Source organism: Phyllobates terribilis, unplaced genomic scaffold, assembly GCF_046119375.1.
Source record: "Phyllobates terribilis strain yellow unplaced genomic scaffold, ASM4611937v1 Scaffold_4__5_contigs__length_816908805, whole genome shotgun sequence".
Taxonomy (NCBI): domain Eukaryota; kingdom Metazoa; phylum Chordata; class Amphibia; order Anura; family Dendrobatidae; genus Phyllobates; species Phyllobates terribilis.
In genome coordinates, this window is record NW_027362764.1 from 675,492,319 (window position 1) to 675,508,324 (window position 16,006).

Sequence of the window (16,006 nt, forward strand, 5' to 3'; positions counted from 1 at the left end):
AGAACACAAGGAATGGACATTAGACCAGTGGAAATCTGTGCTTTGGTCTGATGAGTCCAAATTTGAGATCTTTGGTTTCAACCACCGTGTCTTTGTGCGACGCAGAAAAGGTGAACGGATGGACTCTACATGCCTGGTTCCCATCGTGAAGCATGGAGGAGGAGGTGTGATGGTGTTGGGGTGCTTTGATGGTGACACTGTTGGGGATTTAATCAAAATTGAAGGCATACTGAACCAGCATGGCTACAACAGCATCTTGCAGCGGCATGCTATTCCATCCTGTTTGCGTTTAGTTGGACCATCATTTATTTTTCAACAGGACAATGACCCCAAATACACCTCCAGGCTGTGTAAGGGCTATTTGACCAAGAAGGAGAGTGATGGGGTGCTAGGCCAGATGACCTGGCCTCCACAGTCACCAGACCTGAACCCAATCGAGATGGTTTGGGGTGAGCTGGACCGCAGAGTGAAGGCAAAAGGGCCAACAAGTGCTTAGCATCTCTGTGAACTCCTTCAAGATTGACGGAAGACCATTTCCGGTGACTACCTCTTGAAGCTCATCAAGAGAATGCCAAGAGTGTGCAAAGCAGTCATCAAAGCAAAAGGTGGCTACTTTGAAGAACCTAGAATATAAGACATATTTTCAGTTGTTTCACACTTTTTTGTTAAGTATATAATTCCACATGTGTTAATTCATAGTTTTGATGCCCTCAGTGTGAATGTACAATTTTCATAGTCAAGAAAATACAGAAAAATCTTTAAATGAGAATGTGTGTCCAAACTTTTGGTCTGTACTGTATATATATATATTTAACCCAAAATTGTTGTATCCCAATTTATTAATGCGCATTGCCATATCAATTGAATATCTTTATATTTCTTTGAATATTCCCCAAGTACATATTATATAATATGAGAGTAAGTCACTGGAATTTCAGACACTTGAAAAAACTCTTGTCTTAGATTCTTTTTTCACTGGCTGCCCGGTCTTAAGTTACATCAGTTGAAAATAGAATGAATGGGATCCTATACTATTAGCTCAAAGTTCAAAGGCCGCAGCTGTCACACGTCATGCTGTAAAGCTACTTTAATTTGCACGAACACTTCATGCACAGAAAATATTAGCAACACAAAAGAATTAATAAGAATTACATATATATTATAGTTCAACTAGATATATTGTTATTATTTTAAAATGTTATACACATAAAATCATGCAATTTTTTCACTTCCTGTGTGAATAAAGAAATAAATCCATTTTAGAGTTCTTTGATCAAATCCTGCTTTGGAATGAAAATTCTAAGGAAATATAAGAAAATAAAATTAAATATCAAATTCATACAGAAACAGAATTATTTAAATATCTTATACATATATTGGATGGTTCTAATGTAATTCAAAATATTGCTAATTAAATTTATATATATGAAGTTCTAATTTATTAATTAATATATATATATATATTTTATAAACGTATATATAAATACAATTATACGCAATCTCTACTTAGACAAGTATATATATATATATATATATATATATATATATATATATATACAGTCATATCTAAAAGTTTGGGCACCCCTATTAATCTTAAGCTTAATGTTTTATAAAAATTGGTGCTTTTGCAACAGCTATTTCAGTTTGATATATGTAATAACTGTTGGACACAGTAATGTTTCTGCCTTGAAATGTGGTTTATTGTGCTAACAGAAAATGTGCAATTTGCATTCAAACAAAATTTGACCGGTGCATAAGTATGGGCACCCTTATCATTTTCTTGTTTTAAATACTCCTGCCTACTTTTTACTGACTTACTAAAGCACTTTTTTTGGTTTTGTAACCTCATTGAGCTTTGAACTTTATAGCCAGGTGTATGCAATCATGAGAAAAGCTACTTAAAGTGGCCACTTGCAAGTTGTTCTCCTGTTTGAATCTCCTCTGAAGAGTGGCATCATGGGCTCCTCAAAACAACTGTCAAATGATCTGAAAACAAAGATTATTCAACATAGTTGTTCAGGGGAAGGATACAAAAAGCTGTCTCAGAGATTTAACCTGTCAGTTTCCACTGTGAGGAACATAGTAAGGAAATGGAAGAACATAGGGACAGTTCTTGTTAAGGCCAGAAGTGTCAGGACAAGAAAAACATCAGAAAGGCAGAGAAGAAGAATGGTGAGATCAGTCAAGGACAATCCTCAGACCACCTCCAGAGAGCTGCAGCATCAACTTGCTGCAGATGGTGTCACTGTGCATCGGTCAACTATACAACGCACTTTGCACAAGGAGAAGCTGTATGGGAGAGTGATGCGAAAGAAGCCGTTTCTGCAAGTACGCACAAACAGAGTCGGCTGATGTATGCAAAAGCACATTTGAAGAAGCCTATTTCTTTTTGGAAGAAGGTCCTGTGGACTGATGAAACCAAGATTGAGTTGTTTGGTCATACAAAAAGGCGTTATGCATGGTGGCAAAAAAACACAGCATTCCAAGAAAAACACTTGCTACCCACAGTAAAATTTGGTGGAGGTTCCATCATGCTTTGGGGCTGTGTGGTCAATGCCGGCACTGGGAATCTTGTTAAAGTTGAGGGACGCATGGATTCCACTCAGTATCAGCAGATTCTTGGCAATAGTGTTCAAGAATCAGTGATAAAGTTGAAGTTACGCAGTGGATGGATCTTTCAGCAAGACAATGATCCAAAACACCGCTCCAAATCTACTCAGGCATTCATGCAGAGGAACAATTACAATGTTCTGGAATGGCCATCCCAGTCCCCAGACCTGAATATCATTGATCATCTGTGGGATCATTTGAAGAGGCTGTCCATGCTCGGCGACCATCAAACTTAACTTAACTGGAATTGTTTTGTAAAGAGGAATGGTCAAAAATACCTTCATCCAGGATCCAGGAACTCATTAAAAGCTACAGGAAGCGACTAGAGGCTGTTATTTTTGCAAAAGGAGGATCTACTAAATATTAATGTCACTTTTCTGGTGAGGTGCCCATACTTATGCAAATGTCAAATTTTGTTTGAATGCAGATTGCACATTTTCTGTTAGTACAATAATCCTCATTTCAAGGCAGAAACATTACTGTATCCAACAGTTATTACATATATCAAACTGAAATAGCTGTTGCAAAAACACCAATTTTTATAAAACATTAAGCTTAAGATTAATAGGGGTGCCCAAACTTTTTCATATGACTGTATATATATATATGAACTATTAGAAACTATGTAACTACAATTTTACTGTATAAGATTATAAATAAATATTGAGACATTGTATTACATTTTTATACAACATTATAATTACAGATTTTCCTTAGCCGCTCCCTAAACCAAATCTTCTGTCTCTCTCAAATATCTCCAGGAACGCCCTATTTAGGAAAGACAGTTTTCTATCCTTCAAAACCTCAGAGAACTGCCTGTTCTTCTGTCCACATTCCATGATGTCACTGTGAGTTGGTCGTCTCACCTGTCTCTGTCCATCAGTTTCAGCCATTTTCCTTTTTAGAGAATCACAGTTCTGACTGAGAATTAACTCATTCTGTGGAGAGATGGATCTTTGCACTGGCTGATATGGCTTATAACATATATGAAATCTTCAGCGTATTTGATAGAGTTCACTATGGGGATGACTCAGTCTAGGAGAGTTTGATATTGGCTTTTGGTAAGATTTTACCTTTCCTGGTTTTATAAATTTAGCTTGATTTATTTTCTTTTCACGATTCTCATGTTTTCTAACAAAATCCAGCATCTGCGCACATTCAAATAATGAATTTTTTTGTGATGCCATAACTTGGGAAACTGAATTTAGGAATTTGAATTTTTGTACAAAAGTTGTTATCATATGTTGTACTTTTCCATTTTTGATGAGAGCTTTGTACAACCGTTCAAATATGGACATGAATGTATATGTACATTCCTTCCTATCAATCCTTAGTTTCTGCAGATCTTCTATGTTGGGAAAATTCTTTGTGACACAATAAATCAAATATCTTAATCTGTCCGAATCATTTTCCCATCCATTAGGAGAGTCATTTTCACAGGGCATTAAATGTAAACGTCTGGACAATGTCACAGGAATCCATATTTTAAATAATTGATTCCTCTCCTCATTGGATAAATCAAACTTATCAGAGAAGCTCTCAAATGTCTCTGAATTTCTACAGGCATGGATTTTGACATCATATTTTGGCATGATTTTGTATAATTTCAGCAAATTTTTCCTCATTTTAATTTGGAGTTGAGCCTGGGTAATTCCAGAATTCTCTGATATTTTTAGTGGCTCTTGTACGTCCGTTCCTCCTACGTCACTCACGTCTCCTCCCACATCACATAGTATATCGGTTTCTCGTATGTCAGTCATGTCTCCTCCCATGTCAGGTTTCTGTATGTCCGTCTCTTGGTCAGACCCAAGGTCACCTTCAGTTACAGACACGTGTCTTACTTCTTGTTCATTTTCCACATTACAGTCAGAATCAGTATAACCGTCTGACACTTCTACACTATTTTCCTGCTTAGAAATCTCTAACACAAGACTATGAAAAAAATCTACCAAATGTAGAATATTTCTCAATTTCTGTTTGTCTCTATTTACCAATTTAGAAGTTAACTGTAAATTTTGCAATTCACATTCTTTGTATAAACTAAGCCACAAAACTTCTATGTCATCTCCTACATTAACTTTGAAATTAATATTACTTTGTTTAGCAAAAGAAGAAATTATATAAATATTTTGCTTACCTTAAGATTCCTTGGCTTCTCTTTATCAGCACTAGTGTTGAGCCACCCCCGTAGTGTTCGGGTTCGGTTGGGTTCGTCGAACACCGGGATGTTCGAGGAACTGTTCGTCGAACTGTTCGTCGAACACCTTAGAACACCGTCGAACACCGTTAAAACCAATGGCAGGCAAACAAAAACACATAGAAACACATAGAAAACACCTGCAAAGGTGTCCAAAAGCTGACAAACTGCTCAGAAGACACTCTCTTTAAAAAAGCCGGCCGGCAAATTCAGCAGCGGCATACACCAGTACCCGACAATTTAGACAAGAAGGAATAGAGTATCACACATAGATTAGATAGATAGAAACATGTCAGTCACACATATAAGAAGCACAGTGACAGTGTTGGTTACTGCACTTGTCATTTAGTGTAAAGGATTTATTAAAAAAAATATTAGTGTTTTCATGCACCGTCTCTTTAAAAAAGCCGGCCGGCAATTCAGCATCTGTACCCGACAATTTAGAACAGAAAGAATAGAGCTTCACACATAGATTAGATAGATAGAAACATGTCAGTCACATATATAATAAGTACTGTGACAGTGTTGATTACTGTACTTGTCATTTAGTGTAAAGGATTTATTTAAAAAAATAATAGTGTTTTCATGCACTGTCTCTTTAAAAAAGCCGGCCGGCAATTCAGCAGCGGTACCCGACAATTTAGAACAGAAAGATAGAGCATCACACATAGATTAGATAGATAGAAACATGTCAGTCACATATATATGAAGTACAGTGATAGTGTTGGTTACTGTACTTGTCATTTAGTATTAAAATAAAGGATTTATTATTAAAAAAATTGTCGTGGGGTTCCCCTTAATTTTAGGCTCTAGCGGAGGTTAAGCAGACGGCTGGGGCAGATGTTTGAAGCCTGGGAAGGGGGTAATACCCACGGAGCTTCCCAGGCTACTAATATCAGCCCCCAGCTGAATACATAGCCTTTACTAGCTATTAAAATGGGGGATCCCCCAAAAAAAATGACGTGGGGTCCCCCCTAATTTAATTGCTAGCAAAGGCTAGGCAGACAGCTGGAGGCTGATATTAATAGCCCAGGAAGGGAGCCATGAATATTGGCCCCCTCCCAGGCTAGAAACACCAGCCGTCAGCCGCCCCAGAAATGGCGCATTCATAGGATGCGCCAATTCTGGCACTTAGCCTCGCTCTTCCACGCTGCCCTGGTGCGGTGGCACGGGGTAATAGGGTTGGGGTTGATGTCAGCTTATAATGCCAGCTGACATCAAGCCCAGGTTAGTAATGGAGAGGCGTCTATAAGACACCCCCATTACTAACCCCATAGTCAAAGTTAAAAAAAACACAAACACCCAGAATAAAGTCCTTTAATTGAAATAAACACACAATTCTTTATTGTTCTAAATTAGACTATACTTACCATCACGCCCATTCCAGCTGAAGCCAACGATCTCCTGCAATAAAAGAAAAATAATAAAGCAACCTCATCCTTACCTTTCCATGGTTCCCACGACAGCTTCAGCTCTGCTACATCGAGATGACAGGCTGGACCGCAGCAGAAGGCTGCCATCCAGCCTGTCATCCCGCAGACACTGAGAAGCGCAGGCTTGCTTGCGCTGCTCAGCGTCTCTCTGTGACGACATCCAGATGAGCCGAGTTCATGTCCAATGAACTCGGCTCACCTCGTGCACGTCACTGACAGCGTGGGAAAATTCTCACGCTGAAGCGCTGATTGCAGGAGAATTTTCCCACGCTGTCAGTGACGTGCAGGAGGTGAGCTGAGTTCATTGGACATGAGCTCACCTCATGCACATCACTGACAGCGTGGGAGAATTCTCCTGCACTCAGCACTTCAGCGTGAGAATTTTCCCACGCTGTCAGTGACGTGCATGAGGTGAGCCGAGTTCATTGGACATGACCTCGGCTCATCTGGATGCCGTCACAGCGATACAGTGAGGAGTGCAAGCATGCCTGCGCTTCTCAGTGTCTGCGGGATGACAGACTGGATGGCAGCGTTCTGCTGCGGTCCAGCCAGTCATCTCGATGTAGCAGAGCTGAAGCTGTCGTGGGAACCATGGAAAGGTAAGGATGAGGTTGGTTTATTATTTTTCTTTTATTGCAGGAGATCGTTGGCTTCAGCTGGAATGGGTGTGATGGTAAGTATGGTTTAATTTAGAACAATAAAGAATTGTGTCTTTATTTCAATTAAAGGACTTTTTTCTGGGTGTTGTGTTTTTTTTAAATACTTTACTAGAAATTCATGGCGGTCATGTCTAATACTGGCGTGACCCCATGAATTTTGGGCTTGGGGCCAGCTGATAATACCAAGCTGGCCCTAACCCCTTTATTACCCAGTGAGCCACCGCACCAGGGCCCTGGATGAGTTGGGTACAGCGCCAGAAGATGGCGCTTCTATGAACGCGCCATTTTCCGGGGTGGCTGCGGACTGCAATTTGTAGCGGGGGGGGCCCAGAAAGCTTGGGCCTCCCTGCGCTGCAGATTCCAGCCCCCAGCTGCCTAGTTGTACCTGGCTGGACACAAAAATAGGGCGAAGCCCCACGTACTTTTTTTTTAATTATTTCATGAAATTCATGAAATAATTAAGAAAAAAAGGGCTTCCCTATATTGTTGTGTCCGGCCAGGTACAAATAGGCAGCTGGTGGTTGGGGGCAGCCCGTTCCTGCCTGCTGTACCTGGCTGGACACAAATATAGTGCGAAGCCCCACTTCAATTTTTTTTAATTATTTCATGAAATTCATGAAATAATTAAGAAAAAAAGGGCTTCCCTATATTGTTGTGTCTGGCCAGGTATAAATAGGCAGCTGGTGGATGGGGGCAGCCCGTTCCTGCCTGCTGTACCTGGCTGGACACAAATATAGTGCGAAGCCCCACTACAATTTTTTTAAATTATTTCAGGAAATTCATGAAATAATTTAAAAAAAATTGACGTGGGGCTTCGCACTATATTTGTGTCTAGCCAGGTAGAGCAGGCAGGAACGGGCTGCCCCAACCACCAGCTGCCTATTTGTACCTGACCGGACACAACAATATAGGGAAGACCTTTTTTTCTTAATTATTTCATGAAATAATTTAAAGAAAATTGACGTGGGGCTTCGCCCTGTTTTTGTGTCCAGCCAGGTACAACTAGGCAGCTGGGGGCTGGAATCCGCAGCGCAGGGAGGCCCAAGCTTTCTGGGCCACCCCTGCTGCAAATTGCAGTCCGCAGCCAACCCGGAAAATGGCGCGTTCATAGAAGCGCCATATTCTGGCGCTGTACCCAACTCATCCAGGGCCCTGATGCGGTGGCTCACTGGGTAATAAAGGGGTTAGGGCCAGCTTGGCATTATCAGCTGGCCCTAAGCCCGAAATTCATGGGGTCACGCCAATATTAGACATGACCACCATGAATTTCTAGTAAAGTATTTAAAAAAAACACAACACCCAGAAAAAAGTCCTTTAATTGAAATAAACACACAATTCTTTATTGTTCTAAATTAACCATAATTACCATCACGCCCATTCCAGCTGAAGCCAACGATCTCCTGAAATAAAAGAAAAATAATAAAGCAACATCATCCTTACCTTTCCATGGTTCCCATGACAGCTTCAGCTCTGCTACATCGAGATGACAGGCTGGACCGCTGCAGAACGCTGCCATCCAGCCTGTCATCCCGCAGACACTGAGAAGCGCAGGCTTGCTTGCGCTCCACAGTGTCTCTCTGTGAGGGCATCCAGATGAGCCGAGTTAATGTCCAATGAACTCGGCTCACCTCATGCACGTCACTGACAGCGTGGGAAAATTCTCCTGCACTCAGCGCTTCAGCGTGTGAGAATTCTCACACTGAAGCGCTGAGTGCAGGAGAATACTCCCACGCTGTCAGTGACGTGCAGGAGGTGAGCTGAGTTCATTGGACATGAGCTCACCTTATGCACGTCACTGACAGCGTGGGAAAATTCTCCTGCACTCAGCGCTTCAGCGGGAGAATTCTCACGCTGAAGCGCTGAGTGCAGGAGAATTCTCCCACGCTGTCAGTGACGTGCAGGAGGTGAGCTGAGTTCATTGGACATGAGCTCACCTTATGCACGTCACTGACAGCGTGGGAGAATTCTCCTGCACTCACCGCTTCAGCTTGAGAATTTTCCCACGCTGTCAGTGACGTGCATGAGGTGAGCAGAGTTCATTGGACATGAACTCGGCTCATCTGGATGTCGTCACAGAGAGACGCTGAGCAGCGCAAGCAAGCCTGCGCTTCTCAGTGTCTGTGGGATGAGAGGCTGGATGGCAGCGTTCTGCTGCGGTCCAGCCTGTCATCTCGATGTAGCAGAGCTGAAGCTGTCGTGGGAACCATGGAAAGGTAAGGATGAGGTTGCTTTATTATTTTTCTTTTATTGCAGGAGATCGTTGGCTTCAGCTGGAATGGGCGTGACGGTAAGTATGGTTTAATTTAGAACAATAAAGGATTGTGTCTTTATTTCAATTAAAGGACTTTATTCTGGGTGTTTGTGCTTTTTTTAACTTTGACTATGGGGTTAGTAATGGGGGTGTCTTATAGACGCCTCTCCATTACTAACCTGGGCTTGATGTCAGCTGGCATTATAAGCTGACATCAACCCCAACCCTATTACCCCCTGCCACCGCACCAGGGCAGCGTGGAAGAGCGAGGCTAAGTGCCAGAATTGGCGCATCCTATGAATGCGCCATTTCTGGGGCGGCTGACGGCTGGTGTTTCTAGCCTGGGAGGGGGCCAATATTCATGGCTCCCTTCCTGGGCTATTAATATCAGCCCCCAGCTGTCTGCCTAGCCTTTGCTAGCTATTAAATTAGGGGGGACCCCACGTCATTTTTTTGGGGGGGTCCCCCATTTTAATAGCTAGTAAAGGCTATGTATTCAGCTGGGGGCTGATATTAGTAGCCTGGGAAGCTCCGTGGGTATTACCCCCTTCCCAGGCTTCAAACATCTGCCCCAGCCGTCTGCTTAACCTCCGCTAGAGCCTAAAATTAAGGGGAACCCCACGCCAATTTTTTTAATAATAAATCCTTTATTTTAATACTAAATGACAAGTACAGTAACCAACACTATCACTGTACTTCATATATATGTGACTGACATGTTTCTATCTATCTAATCTATGTGTGAACCTCTATTCTGTCTGTTATAAATTGTCGGGTACCGCTGCTGAATTGCCGGCCGGCTTTTTTAAAGAGACGGTGCATGAAAACACTATTATTTTTTTTGATAAATCCTTTACGCTAAATGACAAGTACAGTAAGCAACACTGTCACTGTACTTCGTATATATGTGGCTGACATGTTTCTATCTATCTAATCTATGTATGATGCTCTATTCTGTCAGTTATAAATTGTCGGGTACCGCTGCTGAATTGCCCGCCGGCTTTTTTAAAGAGACAGTGCATGAAAACACTATTATTTTTTTAAATAAATCCTTTACACTAAATGACAAGTACAGTAATCAACACTGTCACTGCACTTCTTATATATGTGACTGACATGTTTCTATCTATCTAATCTATGTGTGAAGCTCTATTCTTTCGGTTCTAAATTGTCGGGTACCGGTCTATGCCGCTGCTGAATTGCCGGCTTTTCATGTTTCACTGTTGGCACTGTTCCCATCGATTTGGGCAATCACTGTAATGCCACAACCACCATGGCTGTGGCATTACAGTGAGTGGCAGACAATCCCTGCATGATTGGTGCTCTAAATAGCGCCAGACATGCAGGACACGCTTTTGGTGCACGAACAGTTATCGAACATAACCTCGAACAGCCGAATTTTTTGCAAATCGTTCGGGTTCGTCAAACAACTCGAACACCGCCCAAAACAGCTCGAATTTGAGATTGGCGAACAGTTCTAGTCGAACACCGCTCATCTCTAATCAGCACGTCCTGTTTTCAGTTCGTCTGATTCTTTTCCTGTGTGATTCTGTTCCTTGTTAGTACCTCTGCTTCCTGTCTTTCCTCAGTCTGTAGGTCCTTTCTGCTTCTCGTGACAAACTAGTGAATTTACTGACACGTGAACAACAGCTGTTCAGCTCGTCAGGACTCCCCCCTTGTTCACGGAAGAAATTCACTTACTTAATTTAAAAAAACAAAAAAACAGGACTGGCTGGCTCACCATTGTAAAATAATACTCTTCCTGTATTATTTTTTTCTACTGAGGACTTCTCAAAGTATCAATATCACGATATTCTTATAAAAAAATGTATCTATTTATTCTTGGATTGTCCATTAAAAAGAATCAGATTGCAGCAGGTACATACAATAATTAGTTATAAAGTAATTGTCCATTTGTCCATAATAAGCTTAATTGTTGAGATTCACCCATCTTTCCTTGGATCCTGGCTGGTAAATCATGTCTTTGTCCAGCATGTGTCCAGGCCTACATGTCATCTGCTTCTCAGCATGAAGATTCTGTGTCTTGTGGGGTGGGCAGAGCAAGAGAGCCCCCCCTTTCTGTACCATGGGCTTTTATAGCCAGTCGTATGGACACCTGTTCTACATATGGTAGTGAACCAAAAATACACACACAAATAGCGCATGTCAACTAGACACGATGGCTGAGGCATAGAACTCAGAAAAATAATTATCGATTAATATTCCAAATGAATTTCCATAATTAACCATTTAACAGAGACCGCCTGGGAATGCCAGGTGCTGTAGGCTTTTGCTTTTTCCTTCCTTCCACCAGCAGGGGGCACTCTCTTCTATGCCTTTTTTCCATTCCCTTTCACAAGTGCACACATTCATTCTCTTTTCTTTTTTTCATTTGCTTTCTCTCTTGCGCTATTTCATCTCTGCAAAATACCAGCATCCTTCTGATCACCGTGGGCCTCCAGCATTGTTGCTTATTTACTTTTAATACTAGGCTCCTTTTCACCAGGACCAGCATCTCCCGGGTGGCTGGAGGCAACCACCGGTAACCCCAAGCAGAAGACCTTTGCAGGCAACACGACCCTCCCCCCTGAAGAGCAGCTCAAAGTCACTGGCAACCATCTCACCCTCTTCCTTCATTCACCCCTGGATGTCTCGTTCCGCCCCCAAGTTACGGGTCCAGCTTGCTCTTTCTGTCACATTACCGCGATGAAGGGTTTAGCCTGCAGGAGACCCTGCGCCGAGCCATTTTTGAAGACACCTGATGCGGCGGTTGAATCACTGCTAAACAAACCACACCTGTAGGGACGGCACAGCCTTTGCATGGACCCTTCGGAGCCCGCCCCGTCACGGCCAGATTGCTCGCCATCAAGCGATCCTGAGAAAGGATGGCCGGGCAATGGATCGAGCAGCGTCTACTGGCCATACCACCTTGGATACGCCAGATCTCGTCTGATCTCGGAAGCAAATCAGGGCTGGGCTCGGACAGTACTTGAATGGGAGACATCCTGGGAACAATGGGTGCTGTAGACCATTTTGATGACGTTTTGCCCTACTGCCCAGCTCGGCTAGCATGGAACGGCGCCTTGCCGGACACCGACCTTAAGTAACTTAGATGATGGAAGCCCCAAGGCCTCTGAGCCAGTTGGCAGCAAAGTACGCTACCCCGCCGCCCTTCACACAGGCCTGACACCGAGCTCCTTGCCACGGCTAGGAGTGCTTATTGACTCCGCAGCTCGCCGTGTGGAAATGATGGCATTAAAAGCATCCGGGGCCGTGAAGGGGCCAGGCTTACAGCAGGTGCCCAGGGAAGGATTTGGATGCCGGCCGCCTAGCGAGGGCCAGCAGAAGTAACATGTTTCTCTGCAAAGAAGCTTGTTTAACCAAGCCAGACGGCTAACAAAGAGCTAATCTCAGTGCAAGGAAGGCAAGGAAGGAATTGGGGAGGGGGGGGATGATTCCTGCTAGGGGCCTGAAATCATAAAACAGGCAGGAGAGTCTGACGCATGGTGACGGAGAGGTTGTAGGGGCAGGTATGGGGTGTTGTCACGTGCGAGCACGTGTACATGCTGGCTTGTGTGTGAGAGTGCGCTTCCTAGGTGTGGCGCGCTGCAGACAGTCAAAGGGATTGTTCCCTTTCATTAAAAGTTAATCCCCGGCTGCAGGGTATTAGAAAGCAACTAACCGCGCTGTACTCACCCTACCCGGTTCTACCGGTGAGTCTCGCCTCTGCTCCCGGCCTGTGTCATTGGCCGTGAAGCTGACGTTCCGTCGACAGCGCTGCAGCCGATCAGTGAGCTCAGCGGCTTTGAGTGGGGCCTTCTGTCTACAAGACCTTTTAAGGAAGACAGCAAAAAAATTGAAGAAAAGGGAAAGCACAAAAGGACCTGGTCTTGCTGAGCACTGGAAAGGGCAGCCGGCAGCCAGACGTCAAAATAGAAAAGCAGCAAGTGAGAGGCTAGTCTCTGCCTATGGCCACACCACCCTGAACACGCCCAATCTTGTCTGATCTTGAAAGCTAAGCAGGGTTCGGCCTCGTTAGTATTTGGATGGGAGATCACCTGGGAATAACAGGTGCTGTAGGCTTTTGCTTTTTCCTTCCTTCCACCAGCAGGGGGCACTCTCTTCTATGCCTTTTTTCCATTCCCTTTCACAAGTGCACACATTCATTCTCTTTTCTTTTTTTCATTTGCTTTCTCTCTTGCGCTATTTCATCTCTGCAAAATACCAGCATCCTTCTGATCACCTTGGGCCTCCAGCATTGTTGCCTCTTTACTTTTAGTACTAGGCTCCTTTTCAACAGGACCAGCGTCTCCCGCGTGGCTGGAGGCAACCACCGGTAACCCCAAGCAGAAGACCTTTGCAGGCAACACGAGCATCCCCCCTGAAGAGCAGCTCAAAGTCACTGGCAACCATCTCACCCTCTTCCTTCATTCACCCCTGGACGTCTCGCTCCGCCCCCAAGTTACGGGTCCAGCTTGCTCTTTCTGTCACATTACCGCAATGAAGTGTTTAGCCTGCAGGAGAACCTGCGCCGAGCCATTTTTGAAGACACCTGATGCGGCGGGTGAATCACTGCTAAACAAACCACACCTGTAGGGACGGCACAGACTTTGCATGGACCCTTCGGAGCCCGCCCCGTCACGGCCAGATTGCTCGCCACCAAGCGATCCTGAGAAAGGCTGGCCGGGCGATGGATCGAGCAGCTTCTACTGGCCATACCATCTTGGATACGCCCGATCTCATCTGATCTCGGAAACAAAGCAGGGCTGGGCTCGGACAGTACTTGGATGGGAGACCGCCTGGGTACTCCGGGTGCTGTAGACAATTTTGATGACGTTTTTACCTTCTGCCCAGCTCGGCTAGCATGGAACTGCGCCTTGCCGGACACCGACCTTAAGTAACTTAGATGATGGAAGCCCCAATGCCTCTGAGCCAGTTGGCAGCTAAGTACGCTATCCCGCCGCCTTCACGCAGGCCTGACACCGAGATCCTTGCCACGGCTAGGAGTGCTTATTGACTCCTCTGCTCGCCGTGTGGAAATGATGGCGTTAAAAGCACCAGGGGCCGTGAAGGGGCCAGGCTTTCAGCAGGTGCCCAGGGAAGGTTTTGGATGCCGGCCGCCTAGCGAGGTCCAGCAGAAGTAACATGTTTCTCTGCAAAGAAGCTTGTGTAACCAAGCCAGACGGCTGACAAAGAGCTAACCTCAGGGCAAGGAAGGTGCGGAAGGAATTGGGGAGGGGGGGGTGACTCCTGCTAGGGCCCTGAAATCATAAAACAGGCAGGAGAGTCTGACGCATGGTGACGTAGAGGTTGTAGGGGCAGATAGGGGGTGTTGTCACGTGCGAGCACGTGTGCATGCTGGCTTGTGTGTGAGAGTGCACTTCCTAGGTGTGGCGCGCTGCAGACAGTCAAAGGGATTGTTCCCTTTCATTAAAAGTTAATCCCCGGCCGCAGGCTATTAGAAAGCAACTAACCGCGCTGTACTCACCCTACCCGGGTCTACCGGTGAGTCTCGCCTCTGCTCCCGGCCTGTGGCATTGGCCGTGAAGCTGACGTTCCGTCGACAGCGCTGCAGCCGATCAGTGAGCTCAGCGGCTCTGAGTGGGGCATTGTGTCTACGAGACCTTTTAAGGAAGCCAGCAAAAAAATTGAAGAGAAGGGAAAGCACAAAAGGACCTGGTCTTGCTGAGCACTGGAAAGGGCAGCCGGCAGCCAGACGTCAAAGTAGAAAAGCAGCAAGTGAGAGGCTTGTCTCTGCCTATGGCCACACCACCCTGAACACGCCCAATCTCATCTGATCTCGGAAGCTAAGTAGGGTAGGTCCTGGTTAGTACTTGGATGGGAGACTGAAAAATAATTCTCTTCCTGAATTATTTTTTTCTACTGAGGACTTCTCAAAGTATCAATATCACGATATTCTTATAAAAAAATGTATCTATTTATTCTTGGATTGTCCATTAAAAAGAATCAGATTGCAGCAGGTACATACAATAATTAGTTATAAAGTAATTGTCCATTTGTCCATAATTAGCTTAATTGTTGAGATTCACCCATCTTTCCTTGGATCCTGGCTGGTAAATCATGTCTTTGTCCAGCATGTGTCCAGGCCTACATGTCATCTGCTTCTCAGCATGAAGATTCTGTGTCTTGTGGGGTGGGCAGAGCAAGAGAGCCCCCCCTTTCTGTACCATGGGCTTTTATAGCCAGTCGTATGGACACCTGTTCTACATACGGTAGTGAACCAAAAATACACACACAAATAGCGCATGTCAACTAGACACGATGGCTGAGGCATAGAACTCAGAAAAATTATTATCGATTAACATTCCAAATGAATTTCCATAATTAACCATTTAACAGAGACCTCCTGGGAATGCCAGGTGCTGTAGGCTTTTGCTTTTTCCTTCCTTCCACCAGCAGGGGGCACTCTCTTCTATGCCTTTTTTCCTTTCCCTTTCACAAGTGCACACATTCATTCTCTTTTCTTTTTTTCATTTGCTTTCTCTCTTGCGCTATTTAATCTCTGCAAAATACCAGCATCCTTCTGATCACCGTGGGCCTCCAGCATTGTTGCTTCTTTACTTTTAATACTAGGCTCCTTTTCACCAGGACCAGCGTCTCCCATGTGGCTGCAGGCAACCACCGGTAACCCCAAGCAGAAGACCTTTGCAGGCAACATGACCCTCCCCCCTGAAGAGAAACTCAAAGTCACTGGCAACCATCTCACCCTCTTCCATCATTCACCCCTAGACGTCTCGCTCCGTCCCCAAGTTACGGGTCCAGCTTGCTCTTTCTGTCACAATACCGCGATGAAGGGTTTAGCCTGCAGGAGACCCTGCGCTGAGACATTTTTGAA

The 16,006-nt window shown here is 44.5% G+C and overlaps 3 pseudogenes; all 3 read left to right on the forward strand.

The window, feature by feature from the left end:
- Positions 1 to 12,060: 12,060 nt before the first annotated feature.
- On the forward strand, positions 12,061 to 12,180 carry LOC141270074 (5S ribosomal RNA; annotated as a pseudogene).
- Positions 12,181 to 13,114: 934 nt separating this feature from the next.
- On the forward strand, positions 13,115 to 13,233 carry LOC141269671 (5S ribosomal RNA; annotated as a pseudogene).
- A 621-nt stretch (positions 13,234 to 13,854) lies between these two features.
- Positions 13,855 to 13,974, forward strand: LOC141269136 (5S ribosomal RNA; annotated as a pseudogene).
- Positions 13,975 to 16,006: the final 2,032 nt, after the last annotated feature.